General features: G+C 29.6%; 1 protein-coding gene across 3 annotated transcripts in view; it reads left to right on the forward strand.

Moving 5' to 3' along the window:
• LOC147079175 (EGFR adapter protein-like) overlaps positions 1-18,608 on the forward strand; it is a 325,930-nt gene that overhangs the window by 152,393 nt on the left and 154,929 nt on the right. Inside the window, exon 1 of one of the 3 annotated variants that reach the window (XM_085953998.1) lies at positions 16,157-16,511. The exons of 1 other annotated variant lie outside the window; for it this stretch is intronic. The gene's annotated coding sequence lies outside the window, so the exon portion shown is untranslated. Of the gene's footprint in view, positions 1-16,156; positions 16,512-18,608 lie in introns of those variants that run through there. One more of the 3 variants, XM_085954007.1, reaches the window with a different exon arrangement.

Here is an 18,608-nt window from a genome sequence, read left to right on the forward strand (position 1 = left end):
TTAAGATTGTAATATTCTAAGTATTGAACACACCTACATAATTTTGAAAACACTTCTGAAAAAATTTTGATCTCGTGTAATGTTGTAATTTGTTTTTTATGCCCTCTGGCTTCATAGGCCTCAAAACTGGCAATAAATACCATAATAATTACGTATAATAGTTTTGTATTTTTAATGCCATGATATCATAATTATTAAAATACACAAGTTTATGTTTTTAGTACACTTTTATTATTATTTGAACTATACTGGTTTATGCGGTACAATATTTTCAACTGACAAAAATAATGTCGTGTAAGATTATATTATTAGCTGTATATAGGTACAATATTATGATTGCGCAGAATGTCGGACGATATCACAAAGGATGAAACCCAGAATGCCGAAATACTTAAATGCCCAGCATGCGATAAATGCAGGTTCAAGTCCGACTCAGTGCAAGACAATTTGTTATACATTTTCTAAAATATTTGTCCAAACCATGTATTTTCAAATGTTACATCACATATTATATTACATGTATATTGTCTAGAATTAAACATAATATAATTAGATGACAATGTTTTACTTATTTCTGTGTAAAAATTAAATAAATCACGTCAAAATCTTTCTATAAGTTTAATAAAAATCCCTCGGGAATCCCCAACAAAAGCGAGCGTTATTTTCATAAAATGCACATATTTTAAATGAAGTGTGCCTACACGTATGATTCATTTTCTCTTCGAAATTCAGAGCCATTGTCATCGCAGTGGAATTTTTCTTCAAATCCAAATCGAGAATGAGAAATGCCTTGTGGCTCTAAAAAGAAACGAACGCACGCGCAAAAATGCTGAACGTCTAGTGGAAAGCATTATGCTGTAGACTCTTTCGGGGTAGTTTTCGCTCTCAAAACTGAACCCGGTATAGGCGTAAATGTATTTTTTATAAAAAAAACTTTAATAATTTCACTGTTAAACTACAATTCCAATTAATTAATATTAAAAAATCATCTCAAAAATGTGGCATGAATTGGTATCGGTTAAATAAAGAATATAGTATGTACTTACCTATTATATTATTTTACCATTACACGGCATGTGTTATGAGATTAGTTAATATAATATAATATGCACTTATATCATTTAATGTTACACCATTATTAACAGTTATTTTGTTTTACACTTTTATATTGTACCTTTTCATTAATTCTCTAATAATAATTAAAATAAATATACAAAATTTCAAAGTGTTTTTGATAAATTTTGAAATGATGATAATCACCTTTACGATAAAATTAATAACTGTGTTGGTTTCAATAGTATAATTATTATCATGTAGGTATATATATCTACATCTTTATGGAATATTTAATATTTTTAGTTAAGTAACAAATTATATTAAAAACACCCGTAGAATTTAATATACTTAATGTATATTATCATTAGTAAAATGAAATTCTACCAAGTTAATGCTGACTAAATAAAATTAATAGCAAAGAACATATTATTATCCTAAAAAAATCTTTAAGAAAAATTTAGAAATATATATTATTATTATATTTATGCTTATAAAACCATATCAAACTTATTATAAGATTAACAGGTAAACAGAAAAATGTATGTAGTAAATATTAATATTATTACATATTATAATTATTATTTTAAAATTATTTTAGTTATCAATTATGCAATAGGTACGTGAAATTATGATAAATATTTACATTATTTCCATTCAAGAAAGTTATTTTGAAATCATATTTGAGGGTGTAGTAGATTTCACTCGATTCGATTCGTTATTTTTATTCCAATAAAAGCCAAATCTCGACGTATATTCCAAGCTGGGTGCACTTTTATATTGGGTGCCATATAGGCTTATCCTAGACTAGATTCAAACCAGTGGAAAAGATGAAGTGGCTGAAACGGTCCCCGAGCGATACTAGTGCCTTTATTGACACCACGGTGAATCTAGGAACCTTCGTTCAAACTTAGCTATGGATTGATATCTAGTCACATGGCGAAAGCATATTTTATAAAGTCTATTTACAAAATGTTCATAAATAACCGTCTCCACCATACGTATACCTACGTATTTATTAATACGTATTACATACCTATGCATATATTGAAGCCAACTAACACAATATATTATATTATTTCGTCAACTCACATTTAAAGTTCACCAAATACTAACAAAACTATTTTGAGGCATTTGAAATAAAATATTTGTTAATATAATTTTTAACTGAACAGAACAGAACAACTTTGTTTGTGGTATTAAGTATAAAATATTTATTTGTGAGATTTTTTTGCGGCACAAACGCATATGCATAATGCAGAAACATTAATTGTTTAACATTCAATGCATGAACATGTTTCCAAACATTGCTATCAAAGTAAATGTAGAGTCTGTCTTATATAAGCTGGCGTGCCGGTTTCCCCCTCGCTTCAGCATCTATCTCGTTCCCTCCCATTGACAACTTGCAACAGTTGAACGCGATGGCACAATGTTTTCCGTGTGACGTGTACGCTTGTTTATAGAATACAGACTCTAGTTAGTTTTGACAGTTAACATCGAGTTCAAAAGCACACTGGATCGATGAAATAACCAACGAATTACTGAAAAGAGTGGAAACAAAATTATGTAAAGGCTTTCATTAAATAGTATACCGAGAATGATTGAAGGTATACTCAAAGTATGAAGATGACAAAAGGTGAGACGTTAAAAAAAGATATATAATTATGGAAGCAAAGACACGATAGAGACGTTTGAAGTTGTAAGTGGAGCATTGAGAATAGAAAATGAAGAACTATAGAAGATGAAGAATGCACCCAGACTATCCATATTTATTTAATTTCTACGATGTTGGTGGGCAGGCAACATTTAACTTCCAGGTTTGAAACGACCTTTGGAATGGGGAACTACGTAGATATTACTGAAGCCCAAAAAAATGGAAAAATATAATTGAGGAAGTTAGATACTTGTATCGTCTTTGGAAAAAAAAAGGCATTTCATATTTTGGTTAATTTTATATAACATTTTTTTATTTTAACAAAATTACCATTATGACTAACAACCTTTCCAAATCTTTTTCAAATTTTCTAAATTCGATATTGCGTGTAGTTTGTTCTCGAGATCAATTGGAGATGTGATGGTTTCAGTTTGGTTGGTGGCGTTTGTATAAAAATAATACATAAAATTGTATGCGATTCATTCATAGCGAGTTTGAGAATATTATTTCGATGTGTCAAGGGAAAAGTTTGCAAAGCATTTTTCTATTTTGCTGATTCTTTTTATCGTAAATCACTTTTATAAAATTGCTTCGTTACATTTTATCGAAATTGTTCATATATCTAGACGTATCATATTTTATTCTAAAATCAATCATAGTGAAATCAAAAATTTCCAAAAAAAACTAGCGTTGAGAATGCGATAGATATACGTACGACACAAAACGGGTAAAATACACAGTAGATTAATTATATTAAACAAACATTTCTAAAGAAAAAATAATAATGAATAAAACGTCGTAATATAAACAAGAAAATACATATATAATTTGCTTTGCCATTTACGTGGTAGAAGTCATTATTATAATAGTTATGAAACAAACTTATTTATAATTAATTACTTATTTTATTCAACGAATAATTCACAAGATTTAAGAATGTAATATTCTAATTATTGAACATACTTTGAAAAACATTTCTGAGAAAATATATTAAAACCAATAGAAAAAATCTTTTCTATTGGTTTTAATAACCGAACCTGAATCTCTCGGGTTTCGTGCTCACGCACATAGACCACTAAACTACAAAAATTATGTATGTTCAATAATTAGAATGTTACATTATTAAATCTTGCGAACTATTCGTTGAATAAAAAAACTATTTAATTGAAATTTATTAGCAAGTTCAAGGAAGCTACAACACTAAAAATATCTTCCGTGACATGAAAATATCCATACGTCGGTTAGTAATTAAAGTAGTACCTACTTTGATTTAAAATACAAAAGCCGATGACCAATAGTAGCTCAATTTAGAAAACGAGAGTATTATAAGAGCCATTAGTTAAAATTTGTAGTAATTAAGTATGGTACCTTTATAGTGGTCTATGTGCGTGGGCGTGAAACCCGAGAGATGCAGGTTTGTTTCCTGAGGGGTGTTACTTTTTTCAAAAAGATTTTTTTATTGGTTTTAATATATTTTCTCAGAAGTTTTCAAAAATTATGTACCTATGTTCAAAGATATTTTTGTTAATAAAATTATACTTTAGTTTTATTGACAGCTGACAACGTAAATGACTCGATCAAAGTAAAATTAATAATAATAACAGTATCAAACTAAAAAGTAGGAAATTTTTGACATCTCAGGAGAGCTGTATTTTATAATTCATTGATCGATTTCCGATAACCAAGGTCATAGCAGACGAATATTGTCCTGGCTTAAGAAACAACACAAACATAGACCCATCCAAACCAAATGGTCTCGCACTAGACCTTGTCTTAATCAGGTATATCACGGGCCATAATGTGAAGCATAATTGTTTGCAGCAGCGCGTCGTCAGCGTAGATTATGATGGTGCCGTCACCTGAAAGCAGGATTCTATGAAGATTTGAGACTGAGAAACTAATTTAAGCTCTATACTATATCCTTGCTTAACGCATTGACAGACAGGAAACATTGGCTTAACATTTACGCTTCATAGAAAGTACGAGGTAAATGTTCAATATTTTATTTAGACGCAAAAATGTACTCCTTTTACCTTTGATATTTGGATAATTTATTGATAAATTATTTGTATTGATTAACCTATGCTATTTCGTTATCCATAATAAGCGTAGGTATTCATTATAGATACACATAATATTATGTACTCGCATAAATTTCAGTATATCATCTAGTCATTATTTTTAGCTTAAATATCTTCAGATCCTTAAGCTTCTTACTGTTCGTAAATACTTCCTCATCGCTTTGAAATATTAAGCCTCTTTGTGTTATTAAAATTTTCCTTCTACAAAAATTCTCGTTTCAGCTTGACAGCGGTATACATATTTGATGGCTTGTAAAATCTTGATAATGAATAAAAAAAAAAAAACTCCTTTCATTATAAATCAGATTTTCACGCTTAATCTGATTCATAAATAAAACATACTCGTTACTCGGCCGAGTGTATTCTTAATTAAATCTATTCAATATTATTTTTACTAAGACTATTTAAAATATATGTATTATTTTAATGTTAAGTCATAGGGGTCATATGTTGGGTCATGTTCAAACACGCGCGTTAATATCATTTTATTCCCTACTACGATTATAGTTTGTCAATTTATGGCTACGGCCGTATGTTGTAGCTTAACCACTGGGGAATGCCAAAAGAAATGGCGTATTTCTAAAAAACACTACCTTATTCTTAGGTCAATAATTATTATAAAGCAATCATTATTCATAAGATGTTTATCACACTTAAATGGTCAAAAACATAGCTTACAATGAGTATCTTTAAAATCATCTTCAAATGTGTTAATCTTGCCGATTTTTTGAATAATAAAATGCCCAATTTTTGTCAAATTTGGGATCACAGAGATTATCAATATAATTTTTTATCGTAAATATTTTACTAAAATTATCTCGTCATAAATTATACCAATGGTTTTATAAATGCGATTAAAAATTAATATATGTAAAAAATCTTAACACCACTGCACATTCATGTACCGAAATATGACTATATTCTAAAACATTAGAGCGAGAGGTTTAAAAGAATACTATTTTATGCAACAAAAATACTTTATGCAGTCATCAAATGTTTAAAATAAATATAAAGGATAATAAGCCTTCAAAATTATATAAATAGATTATCTACAACGTTTAAGGAGTGTCCAGGATCATGGTTTGAAAATACAATAAAAACTCCATTTTGACCTACGACGAGCATGTGGGCCGTTAAAGATATTTTGTATGATTTTATAACAAGTAGGTATGTTTATGAGGCTTTTCCATGTTCAGTACGTTCAAAGAAAATACTACATTCTTAAATAATGTCTAAATCTAGTCTTGGATAATAATAATAAAGTAATAAGCAATATTTCATAGTAAGTAAACATAATATATTTTATGGATATAAAAAATAGAAGTTAACGAAATCAATAATTTAATTAAGAGTGTTTGTAATTACCGAGATTATGTTGAATAGTTCATCAAATAACGTAAAAATAACTAATTATTAATTATAATATTACTACTATCGACCGAAGGTACTTGATGGAATTTGAATTTAAATTCTAATGTATTTAAGTTGTGTACTTTTTCATTTTAGTCGTTTTTGCGACCAGGCTTTATAAAAAAATGACTCAAATGGAATAGTACAAATCTTAAATCCATTAGAATTTTAATTAATAATTATTAATAATAACCGGAAAATATTTTCACTGAAGGGGTTAGGGGTTAGATTCCTAGTACCAGAATATATAGTTTTAGATATTTTAATGACATATGGTTTAATAACAACTAAAAATTATCAGCCATTTTCCAAGATGGCGGCCGTAGCACAGCATAGTATATGATTGTTTATTTTTGGTATGTTATTACTGGGTACTAGCACTACGCACATGCAAAGCTTCTCTTTTATGGAAATTATTTCGAGGTAAAACCGTAAATTGGTCAAAAAATATTTAACCTAAGTTGCATCGTCGTTTTATGGGTAGTATCCGGGGGTGGCCCCACTATCATCTTGTTATTGTTATCGTTCTAACTATATCATCCAATATGAAACGCAGGTTGCTTACGTTTCCTTGGTTACGCAATCCAACTAACGCAATCTGTACATTAGATAACCCTCCGACTAGACGGTTTTGTATCAAACTCTATCTAAGTCGATTGTCTGGACATGACTAACACATCTTATTTATTTTGATGCTTTGACTTATGTTGGATTCACAAGATTCTTCATAGATATCGTATATGTATCATTACATCTTCATTTTTTATGGAAAATATCACTTACTTGACTAAACATTATGATCCATGCGCTAGTGTATAATATAAGTTTTACTTATATCTCTTCTTGGTCGTACACTCATGGCCGAGGATCGTGATCACTTTTTAATGTCGCCATCCTTTGAGCGACCAAGACTTTCCATCCTTCTCGATCTTCCGTTTCTTCGTCGCTTGGTCGCTCCAGACGCTCTTCCTCTGCTTCGCCTTCTCTGGAGCCCACCCAAAGCCACTAGTCGACTAGTCTCTCCAGGTTGTTCGGTCCGTGCCGTACAACATGTCCAAAAAACTGCAGAATTCGTCTCAGACATTTGTATTGTCGAGAGGCGTTCCTTTATCTGCAGTCTCTGGATGATTGACTGGTTCGTCCTGTGCTCTGTTCAAGACATACGAAGCATTCGGCGCCAACACCACATCTCAAAGGCATCAATTGCTTTCTGCTCCCTTGCCCTCAGGGTCCGAGATAACTCCGTATAAAAATATAGAGAGCACTAATGTTTGCACAAGCATCATTTTTTATACCTACTGAATATTGATTTAAATTATAACTTATTTTTTATGGTATAAATATTTTTATGCCATAAATATATAGTCATATAAAATGTCAGCATTAAACCTGTTTTCTTCATTTTCTTTGTAGATACGTATAATAATTAATTAAATTTGAACGATAAATACATATTTATAAAAATTAAATACATTTGAAGCAAAATGTCTTAAATGTTTAGACTTCAATAGTATTCTGCGAAGATAAATAAACCACCCTTATCATACAGGGGAGGTAGGAATAAAACATTGAATTACGTTATTGCTGGAATTTCGCATCTTGCTCTCTCATTAATTTTATTCCCATTCGTCGAAACACCCCTGCCCCCGCCACCACCTGCGACTTTTCCTATTCTCTATATTTCACCTCAAATTTTCTATTTTTCATTGCAAATTTGATCAACATAGCCGAAAAGAAAACGAAAAAAACAAAATAAACATTCGCAATTTATGCTAATTAGGTGAAAAGAACGTTTCGTCTTATTATTTGACGATGTTATCAGTGTGAATTTTTCAAAAGATTACTTCAAATATTTTACATCGGATAAGATTATTGTGTTATTCACGGAATCATAGATCTGTACACGTAGAACGGCGTCTGTACTTGTTCATTTGGAAACTTTTTGTTTAAATACGAGACAGCGTTTTCAATGTATATATAAATATGTGAATCTTATACTTTTTATTTAAAAAAAAATACGTCATATAAAGTTATTTTTTTCATTTACACTCATAATATAATAAATATAGATACCTACATCTTTGAAATAAAAAAGGCATACGTATGTAAAAATTACCAAAAACAGCATAGTTACTTAACACAAAATAAATAAAATCATAAAACGTACAAAGAGGTACACTGGGTACACGATATCGTTGGAATTTACAAAATAACGTACACCTAAACTTATTCTTACACAAGTGAAATATACAGATAGCCAAATCATTTTGATTGGACCCACCTTCACAATAAATTGACATAACCGATAACAAGTAAATATTTATGCAACATAGAAGTACAATAATATACTGATTCTCAAAAAACCCGAAATAATTTTTAACATAAATAACCCAACCACCCATTGTAAAAGAAACTACCTACATTATTATGTACATAAATTGCTTTATTCTAATATTATTTGACAGTTTAAAAGAGATATCAAAAAACTATTAACACACATAGGTACATAATCGACAGATATACTTTAATTTTCTTTATTAAAAATAGGCGATTGCAGGTTATATTTTATTTATTTTACCTTTTTGGGAAAATGTTACATAGTTTTGCGAGATTTGAATATAGTGAGATGATATTACCTTCTAGGCAGATTAAATTAATATTAGCATTTTGCGACTTTTTCCACGACAATGTAAGGATTCTTTGATTTGAGATTCTGCGTATTATTAGCAAAAGGAAAATAAGATTTTCTTTTCCAGTGAATCCGTTGGAATGTAATATGATATTAGATCACGCATAATTGATGTGATGTTTCATAATACAATATTAAGGCAACTCATACGACAACATGATACGTACACGTTCGTCATTTTTATGTTGGAGAATAAACCTTTTTTTATTAGATTACGCCACACGCCTGACTTGCCAAAAGGTTATACGGGTATAAAAAAATAATACGAGATATGTGTAAGATAAACTAAAGACATAAAAAGTGCCTAATAAGATTTTTAAAATACAGTTTTGAATGTATTTGTATATATTTTAATATGGTTACCTGGATAGAAGAAAATCGTGAATTTTCCAACAAATTTAATTTGATTTGCGGTCGCTGGTATATACTGCGATTTATGATGTCAAAAAATCCGATTTTATTATTTTTCTTGAAAAATAAATCATTGTGATATTTAGAAGGATTTGGTGTAGTATTTACTTAAAAAATAATACGGCATTATTACATCAAGTGAATATGAAAATAGTATGTAAGTAAACTAATAAATATTTTTTAATGGTTCAATTTGTATTAATTAGATTGTTTTATATTCAAGACTGATACAAAAAGATACACAAGATGTTTTAAAAAAAAATATAGAAATTTTTAATATCAATGGCCTGTGAGTTGTTTACTACATAATTTTTCATATATTGGAATCTACTCGTAATTTGACATTGCTACCACCATTTACCATTCATGAAGAATCTCAACTGGTTTTTAAAATTCAAAACTATATAATAAAAAATAAGATTTAAGAAAATATCATTCCTCTTTGGATTTATCCTCATAACATTATTCCGAGTTATAGTTGAGTTATTGTATTGTTTTATGTATATTATACCGTTTGGCAGGAATAAGGAGACAGGTGAAGTTAAATCCGATTTCGACACCTGCGTAATATTTTAATAAAGAAACAGCAGTATTCTTCATTAAAACAGCCAATTAAATAAGTACATAAGAATCTATCACTGCGACCAGCATCCAGTTTTTTAATTGAGTTTTTATTGGAATACCATTGCACAAACACCTCTGTTTTATGGGATATAAATTTATTTATTTAGTAGATTTATTTCTATAATAGTTTATCAAGTTATTATTTGACTACACATTTTAAGTAAATCTTTCAAACATCGACAATTATATTAAAAAGTGGTGATGTCTTAAACAGACAGTATAATCTCCACTAAAGAGTGTATTACCTACATACATACATAGATGTATATCTAATTGAATTTTGTGTCTTTATAATAAACTGATATAATATGTTGTTCTATAATAAATTGATAATGGGTATTAGTATTTACGATAAGATTATGAAATATTTGCACTAACAGGTAATTTTTATACACATCTATAAATTTTAACCATTTATTTCTATTCTTCACGGTTGGTGGCGAAGTTTCAAGATACCAATTGTAAAGCTACTCAAAAATATTATATTCAAATTTACTACAATAATTGGAGATGTCATTCGGGGGATAAAGTAAATATTTTTATAGACATATTCACTAGTAGTTTTTTATATATAATATACAACTACACCTTTAGTTTGACGTAAAAATGGGAAAATGAATATCGCATAACATTTTATAATACAGAGTAAGGATTCTGTCAGTGACATAAAAACTGAGTCAGGCCTAAAAATATCTACGTTTCGTTTTTTTTACACATGTGACTAGATAGTTTTGCTTTCGGGCATGCACATAAATAAATAAAGATGTATCCCTGACAGGTGCTTCTAGCAAAATACCGGAAAAGATAGGTATTTTATAACGTATTTGAACTTGTTATGGAACGACTGCCGCTTTAATCAATAACACCTATACATAAGTATTTAAACATGGTTAATATTGTTCATTGTAGATAATACGACAAATATATTAAGTTGATAAAAATGTGATTTATTAGTCGATGATTTCTTAGTATTCACTCATTTAGGACATAATTAGAAATAGTGAGCTGGCGGGGATTAATATGTATCCAGACATATCTTAAATAAATGTACATATTATACAAAAACAATAATGGAATCAATCCTAGATTCATCACATGACTCCATCACGTGAGGCTAAGGTTAATTAGTTGGACAGCAGAAAGAAAAATCATTGTTCACTTTGACTTTAATGCCGAGTCATACTTTGTATAATACCTATGCTATATTTATTTAATAATCACATTTTGTGATAATTTGTTTATTACATTTTATTGTCACTGATATTTTCCTGCGTATCCATATTTAATATTGTTAAAACTCGTAGATCCGTGCAATTAAGGGACTATGAAATACATTATACAACTAGAAATACTCTTTTGACCTTTTAGTAACGGCTTACGAACTTACGAAAGGGTGAATAATGTCGAACCGACAATAGTAAAAATTACAGAAAAGTTAACGAAATTATTATTCTTATTACCATTTTTTTAAAGGCGTGACTTTGTCTTAAGATGGTTATGGTGAATATTTCAGTCATATTACATAAAATTCCCCATTACCTGAGAATATTTCCTTCGAAGTGGAGGCTTCCCATATGCATACCTACTACCAAAATATATAGTTTTAGATACATTCCGTCATTAATGAGACATTGCTGAAAACAACTAAAAATGGTCAGAAATTGAAAAATCCTGAATCCAGGGTCAGGGAGAGAGATCATTTATTTCGTCTCATTTTATTTCGAGTGTTAGACGCAATTCAGTCACTACAATCCAATATTTTCATTAATATTTCCTCTAAGAAAATGTATATGATAAAATTTTGAAAAATATATTGTTACATTTATGTGATACACTTTGAAAATTTAGACTTACTACAAAAAACACACACACGAACATTCTTCCACCGACTTCCCCATATAGAATATCACATTTGGATGAGACATTACTGTGACGGCTGTGCTTCATGGAAATCAAATTCATGGAAGCCGGAACTTACCATCGGATGAGTTGGGCACGTATACGTACATTTCACGTAGCTGGCGTACGAATTTCAATAGATACAGTAACTTGACATCGCCTGTGTCGCAAAACAGAAAATCTACAAAATAATAAACAATATATTCCAATAATCAGCCACAGACTACTCGTATGTTCATATTCTAGTACCTTCGTAACACAGAAAAGGGTAAAATAATAAAGTGAGGGGCATCTTTATAATGCAATTAAAAAGTGATGCACATCTTTTTTTTCATCAAAATACAATTATGTCGCTAAATTTCAAAACCCGCTTTCTTCATTATTTTGAGAAAAGCAACAAAAACTTTTTGAACTGAAAGGTTTTTGAATGTTACAGTAGTGTAATAGCGGGAATTGATAGACGCAATGATTTTGTTTCATAAATGACAGTCAATCGTAACGGATTTTGAAAGAGGCGATAAAATGTTCGTATAGAGATTTTACTAACGAATCCATTGATATATTATAATCTTAATTATTTAAAATTAAAAAAATAGTGTTATAGTGTGTGTGGGTATAGCGGGTTTTGAAATTTAGTGACACAATTATTAAACTATTGTAAAACAACATATACGTATTAAATAACTGAAGCTTAATAAGGGTAAATAAACTAACAACTAAACGACCAATGTATTATGGAGAGTGTAGAAAAATCATATTTTTTTTATTAAAACTTAAGAGTATCATTTTTCTAACTGGGAAAAATGTCTTATTTCTATTCAAACGCACACATTTTTATTGAAAAAGAATATGTATTGTCGAGAGCTCAGAAAGCGCGACCCGTCAGAAGCCAAATTACCGACCTCTACCCTACAGGAGACACAAATGTAACTCCTAATAAAAATAATGAATGTCGTAAGTGCCATGATAGATTCACAAAATATGTACGTGAATATAAATTTATCACAATATCTAGATTTACCTCTGCTTATAATTATTTATAATTTAATAAAAGTAATTGGATTTAAAAGCAGATGTTAAATTAATTGATCAAAAATATAACAATTTAATTCAATTTTAATACATACTTATTTATTAAAAAAACGATCACAGAAAATAAAGTGGGAAGTGGAGTTAGTGCAGTAAAAAGTTTTATTATAATATATTTAAGTTAAAATATCAGATTAAAATATTAGATTAAAACAGTCAGTAAAACAGTAAGTGTACAAAATCATCTATTATACTGGAGTTCTGCCACGTTAACGCCAATTCAATTAATATAATATACAATTCAATTTGTTTGTCTTTCTTTATAAGCATATATATGAACACATTTTTGTATCATACGTATATTTAAAAATAATTTATTTCAGAAAACAAAATTTAAGAAAACGGTGTTTTCCTCTTTTACCAATAGCTCTGCTTTCCACAATATATTCTCAGCCAAAAGACGTGAGTACTAAAACGTGTTGTTCTCTTGATAGTATCCAGAGATTTTTTGTCGATGAGAAAAGCTCCCTGATTGAATTTTTACGGTATCAATTTTGCGCGCCAATTCGGCAGTTTCGCGCGCGATTTTTCGCGCCTTTCCAGTCTTAGTTCCCGCCGTCGGCAGTGTTTTATAGGGGACGCGCGCTCGTCAAATTAGCCGACTACTGTGACAGAATGCGTCATTCTTCCGGTTCATATTAAATTTTTGCCGCCATAAACTTTGGGAATTCCAGCCATGAAAAACTCAATGTCTCGTACGTATTATTTAATTTAATACATTATGGATACCTACCTACACGAAACAAACACACTTAAAATGCATTTTAAATATAATATTATTTAATGAAATCAATGTTAAAAAAATAAATTTTAAAATTTAAAACATACTAGATTTAAGATCCATATAATCTTTGTCATTATTCTTGGCTTTACAACCCTTCAAATACCGATCAGCTTTTAACTTCGAATTAGAATTTTTTGGCGAGTAAGATGTGATGTTATCATACTATTAATATTTTATAGGGAGTATCATTTTCAATGGATAAATTTTAATTGTTTCACACTCTTTAATCCTACTCAATTGTGACCATTAATACACTGTTCAATAATATTTTCAACAGAAAAATGGGTAAGTACTTATTTGAGAAAAAAATATAAAACCTGACAAAAAATTGTTAGAATCACCATTATTGCAATGTAGATAGAATTCAGTTTTAAGCACATACAATATGCATTTTATAACAATTCTCATTAAAAACATCTCATAAAATTAAATTATTTTCTTTTATTTTATGATAACGTGACAATAAAATTGACGTAACTATAGAAATTAACGTAGTTTGGAAAATGACCCTTATTATCCGTCACTTTCATTCGCATTTATATATATATTACGAATGAATAAAAATGAAGAATGACTCTGAATGAACTTAAAGTTTTTTCACCCATTTCATCAACATAATAAACACGTTAATGATTGAAACATATAAATTAATTGTCGCATTACATAACTCTCTCTAACCCTATATCACAGTATAGCCAATAATATTATATAAATTCATTTTTTTTACCATGTCCGATCCTAATAACATCAAATGGGCCTCCACCTGTTTGTATTAGCAGATTGTTATTTTTACGAGAAATAGATGTTATTTACTTTCTCTGCCTATTAGGTACAAAATATTAAAATAATTGTTATTAGTGAATCTATAATATTATTATACAATACAGGTAGGTATACACTGAATCGCTTGAAAAAAATTGTTGATTGAAAATTTGCCCGGAATTTAAAACAGAGATATCTACTATAACGACGTGTAACAAAACTACATGTAGGTATTAATTTTCTATAAATAACCATGTTCAGTATAGTATAGAATCAATGTTTTTTACTACGGAGATTAAAAATAAATCATCAATATTATTCAATGAATAATACTCACGACTTTGAATGATTTTGTATTAATTTGTTAAATATTAAATAATGCATAATTTGGAACATCGCTTTGGAGGTGGAGCATTTGAAACTTTACGTAAATAATCAATAAATGTTAACCATTTTACCAACTAAATGACTTGATAAAATACAACTTAACAACAAGTATTTTTACCATACACAGAATTATTGGTCTCTTGTAGGTGCAGAATGACTTCAAAGATGAACGCTCTAGCAACTACACCACCATAGAGAAATATACGTTAATCGTGCCTAAACTAGATTTAATGTATATTGAATATAAGAATGTCAATGGATATAATATTATCTTAATTTATTATTTTCACACATCAGTCCCCTCGTCACAAGAATACCAGCTGTTTCCATATAATAAAATACACACAATTCAATTTATTCCTGTCGATTACTGAATTTATACAATATTTGTAATTTTAAAACATTGATAAAAAAATAGTTTTCTATAACTGAAAAGGGTTTCATATCTTTCGGAACAGGTAAATTTTATGCCAGTTGAATTGCATAAATCTACAGAAGCCATGAAAAAATTGATTAGAAGAAAATCGTAATATTTTCAGTCTATTTTAAATAATAACTCTTATATCTACGTTAAAGGGATACACGAATGAGACACAAAAAAATATGCAAGGTTTTGAGACACTTGTTTACATAACAAATACCTTATGAATAAAACAAAATATGATGATTTCATAAGATAAGAATGATAAGATAGATATGTTTATGTGATAATTACGTATTTTATATGCTTTATTATTAATTACATATTTAATCTTCTATTCTACTATATTAAAGTGAGTATAAAATCGTACAAGCCATTTCCGTTTTATTTAGTGTAAGTTATCACGAAAAGTACACGCATTAAAAAGTTTAATATATTTAGGTAATGCATACTAACGAATTATTTCCTGAATTCAACCATACAGTTAATGATCGTAATATGTCACGAAAGTTTATTGTTTAGCATTGTTGGTAGATATCAGAGTTCTAAAAAAAGTTTGTATTTTTAAAAGATAACAAAAAAGTACTCGCTGAAAATAAAATCATGTTAAAGTGTGTTACAGAAAACCAGTCTTGGAAGTGATAAAAGATTAGTACAGGTGATAGTACAAGAAGCAGAACTAATCTTGGACATTATCTTGACAGTCGCCCTCTCGAAAAACAGTCGCTGTCGTAAATTATTATTGTCGATAAACCGCGCGAAAAGGAAATCCTTTTGTTCCATTTTCAAATCCGTTGCCCTTGAACCAAACATTTCAAAAAAAGAAGAGAACATGCGCAGTAAGGTCCGTTGAAAGATTTGAATCAGAGACGACACATTTGAAAATTTGATCAGTGCTGTCGCGGACGCCGCGGTCGAAGGACGTCGCGACGCGGGCGCTTTTTATTGAGAGGATAGTTGCGCAGTACTTTCGCAGTTTTCCACACGTATAGCCTAAGGGCCACACGCTGGTCCGCCGTTATTGGAAAAGTTGGGCTTAGTTGTTTAGTGGTGGTTGGTCGAGATTAATGGTCGCACGGTGTGATTACAGATGATACTAAATCCCCTGTGGGGGGTGCATCTTTGAAACTATAAATTTTGTTCTTCGGAAAAAGTTTTTCCGTGATTCTGCCGTGAGTTTTATCGTATTATGATTTATTATAAAATAGTTAATCTTACCTAGGGGAGATAAAATACATACGTGACAGGTGAGGATAAACCATATAATGATGTATGAATAAGTATAAGTAACAATTCCTTACTATTTAATAAAATGTTTCAACATTAATATTAAAATATTTATATTTTACCACACATTAAAAGTTTGTTGGCCACTTTTTATATATAATATTAATTTATAATTATTGAAATCGTATTTTCATAAACCAACGATGACACAGTACCTACTATAATATATGAAGCTTATTTGATACAGGTATGAATAATTACAATTACAACATAAGTAAGTTTTGAAATAGCTCCATTTTTACAGAATGAAAATATTTATGAAATAATATGCCAGTCAAATAAAATAGTTTTAAGAAAACTTATCCACCATGACAAGGCTTACATTGTAAGTACTCTAAAAGAGTAGCATCCACAGTGGCTTAGTTAGTAGAGCAGCTGTCCTCAATTCATGGTCCGCGTATTCAATCCGACGACTGACAAAGAATACATATTTTTTGTAATGAGTATTTGGTTCATTGCAAAAACTCAATATGTCGGATGAATAGCTAACAACTTATCCCTCATCTTCAAGGCCAATATACTCAGATCTGGGGTAAGTGTGGTAGGTAGTTTGATTTTAATTACTTTTAAAAAAATTAGAAGATACCTGTTTTTGAATATTCCAATCGTGGGTTATTTCGTGTTATGGTATAAATAAAATGCCCTCTTATACACTATTGTCATATATTTTAGCAATAGATTTCATAAAATATCTTTAATCATCCTGTGCTTTGAAAACCTCATATTGTATAAAGTATTATTTAGATTGAATGCTTTTCCAATACTTATAACATAAGTTATCAGTGTTATCACTATACCTACTGTTTGGTATTCATATGGTTTATGACAGGGTTGGTGAACCTTTTTCCGTAGGTACCGTGAACCGGGAACCAAATTTCCCAAATATTAGTTTTCAACTGTCAAGACGTGCCGAGTATTTTTTCATCGGGAGAAAAATGAAAAAATGGTTTTTTAGAATTACATAAAAAAAATCAAAAATATAATTGAGTTCTTGTGATTCTTATGTTTCTAGCCGAAAGGATCTTTTATTCTTCAAATAAGTTTTTCCCTGTTTTCAACATTTTCTAAGAGAACATGGGAGCATTTATACCACTCTTCTTTCATAATAATATTATATTCCCCATTACTGAACGGTGTTACATTTTTAGCGATAATGTTTGAGGCAAAAAACAATCAGCTGTTATATTTGAATGACTGCCTATACATTTAATTTCATTAGATTTGTTGATTGAATATTTTTATTTTTAATTGCCCAATAAATAAATTATTTTTAATCGTCCTTGATTTTCGCAAGGAGTGATTAATGGGTTTTCTCATAATACTGTTTTACTGACGAGGCTCTACATACAACTGTCCCAGAATACAAAATGCATACTGCTTTATTGCATTCATTTATCATGCCATACTCCTTAGCACACCAACTTTGAAAATCTCGCTGCCTGATTCTAATAAAATTTGTTTTTATTTTTTTCCACTACCCATGTAAATAGGATTTATTAAATTAAATAAAATTCATGCACTTTTCTTCACTGAGCAAGTATCACTACGGCGAACGTCAGCTGGATCTAATAATTATTGTTAATAATAACAAACATAACCAACGAAAACTAAAATTAAAATAATATTCAAAACTGAAGAAAATATGCTTGGCTATGTCGTCATTATTTTTTTAATATTTTATATGTATATTTATTTGTAAAACGTTTTTTGTAAAAATTACATTATTGTAGTTAATTTCATTTTCTCTTCAAAATCACTGGTTTATGATATACATACTATTTCTCATGTGATTAATGTACTTTATCTATATTATACCCAATTAGTATGCTATCAATCGCCGACACATTACTATAATATTTCATCTTCGTGAACTGTTTTTCTTTGTAAATAATAAAATAGTAGGCACCTAATTATTATTTTATAACCTACCATGGCCGAGCTGCTAACGCGGTGGCTTATTATGTTGTAGATATGAGGTTCGAATCCTGGGTCTGGCAAATATACATATTGTTTTTCAATGTGTGTTTGGAGTCAGAGTACAGCTTGAAGAAGCTAAC

Source organism: Rhyacophila brunnea, unplaced genomic scaffold (assembly GCF_057557595.1).
Source record: "Rhyacophila brunnea isolate RB1 unplaced genomic scaffold, BYU_Rbru_1.0 scaffold_10, whole genome shotgun sequence".
NCBI classification, from domain to species: Eukaryota; Metazoa; Arthropoda; class Insecta; order Trichoptera; family Rhyacophilidae; genus Rhyacophila; species Rhyacophila brunnea.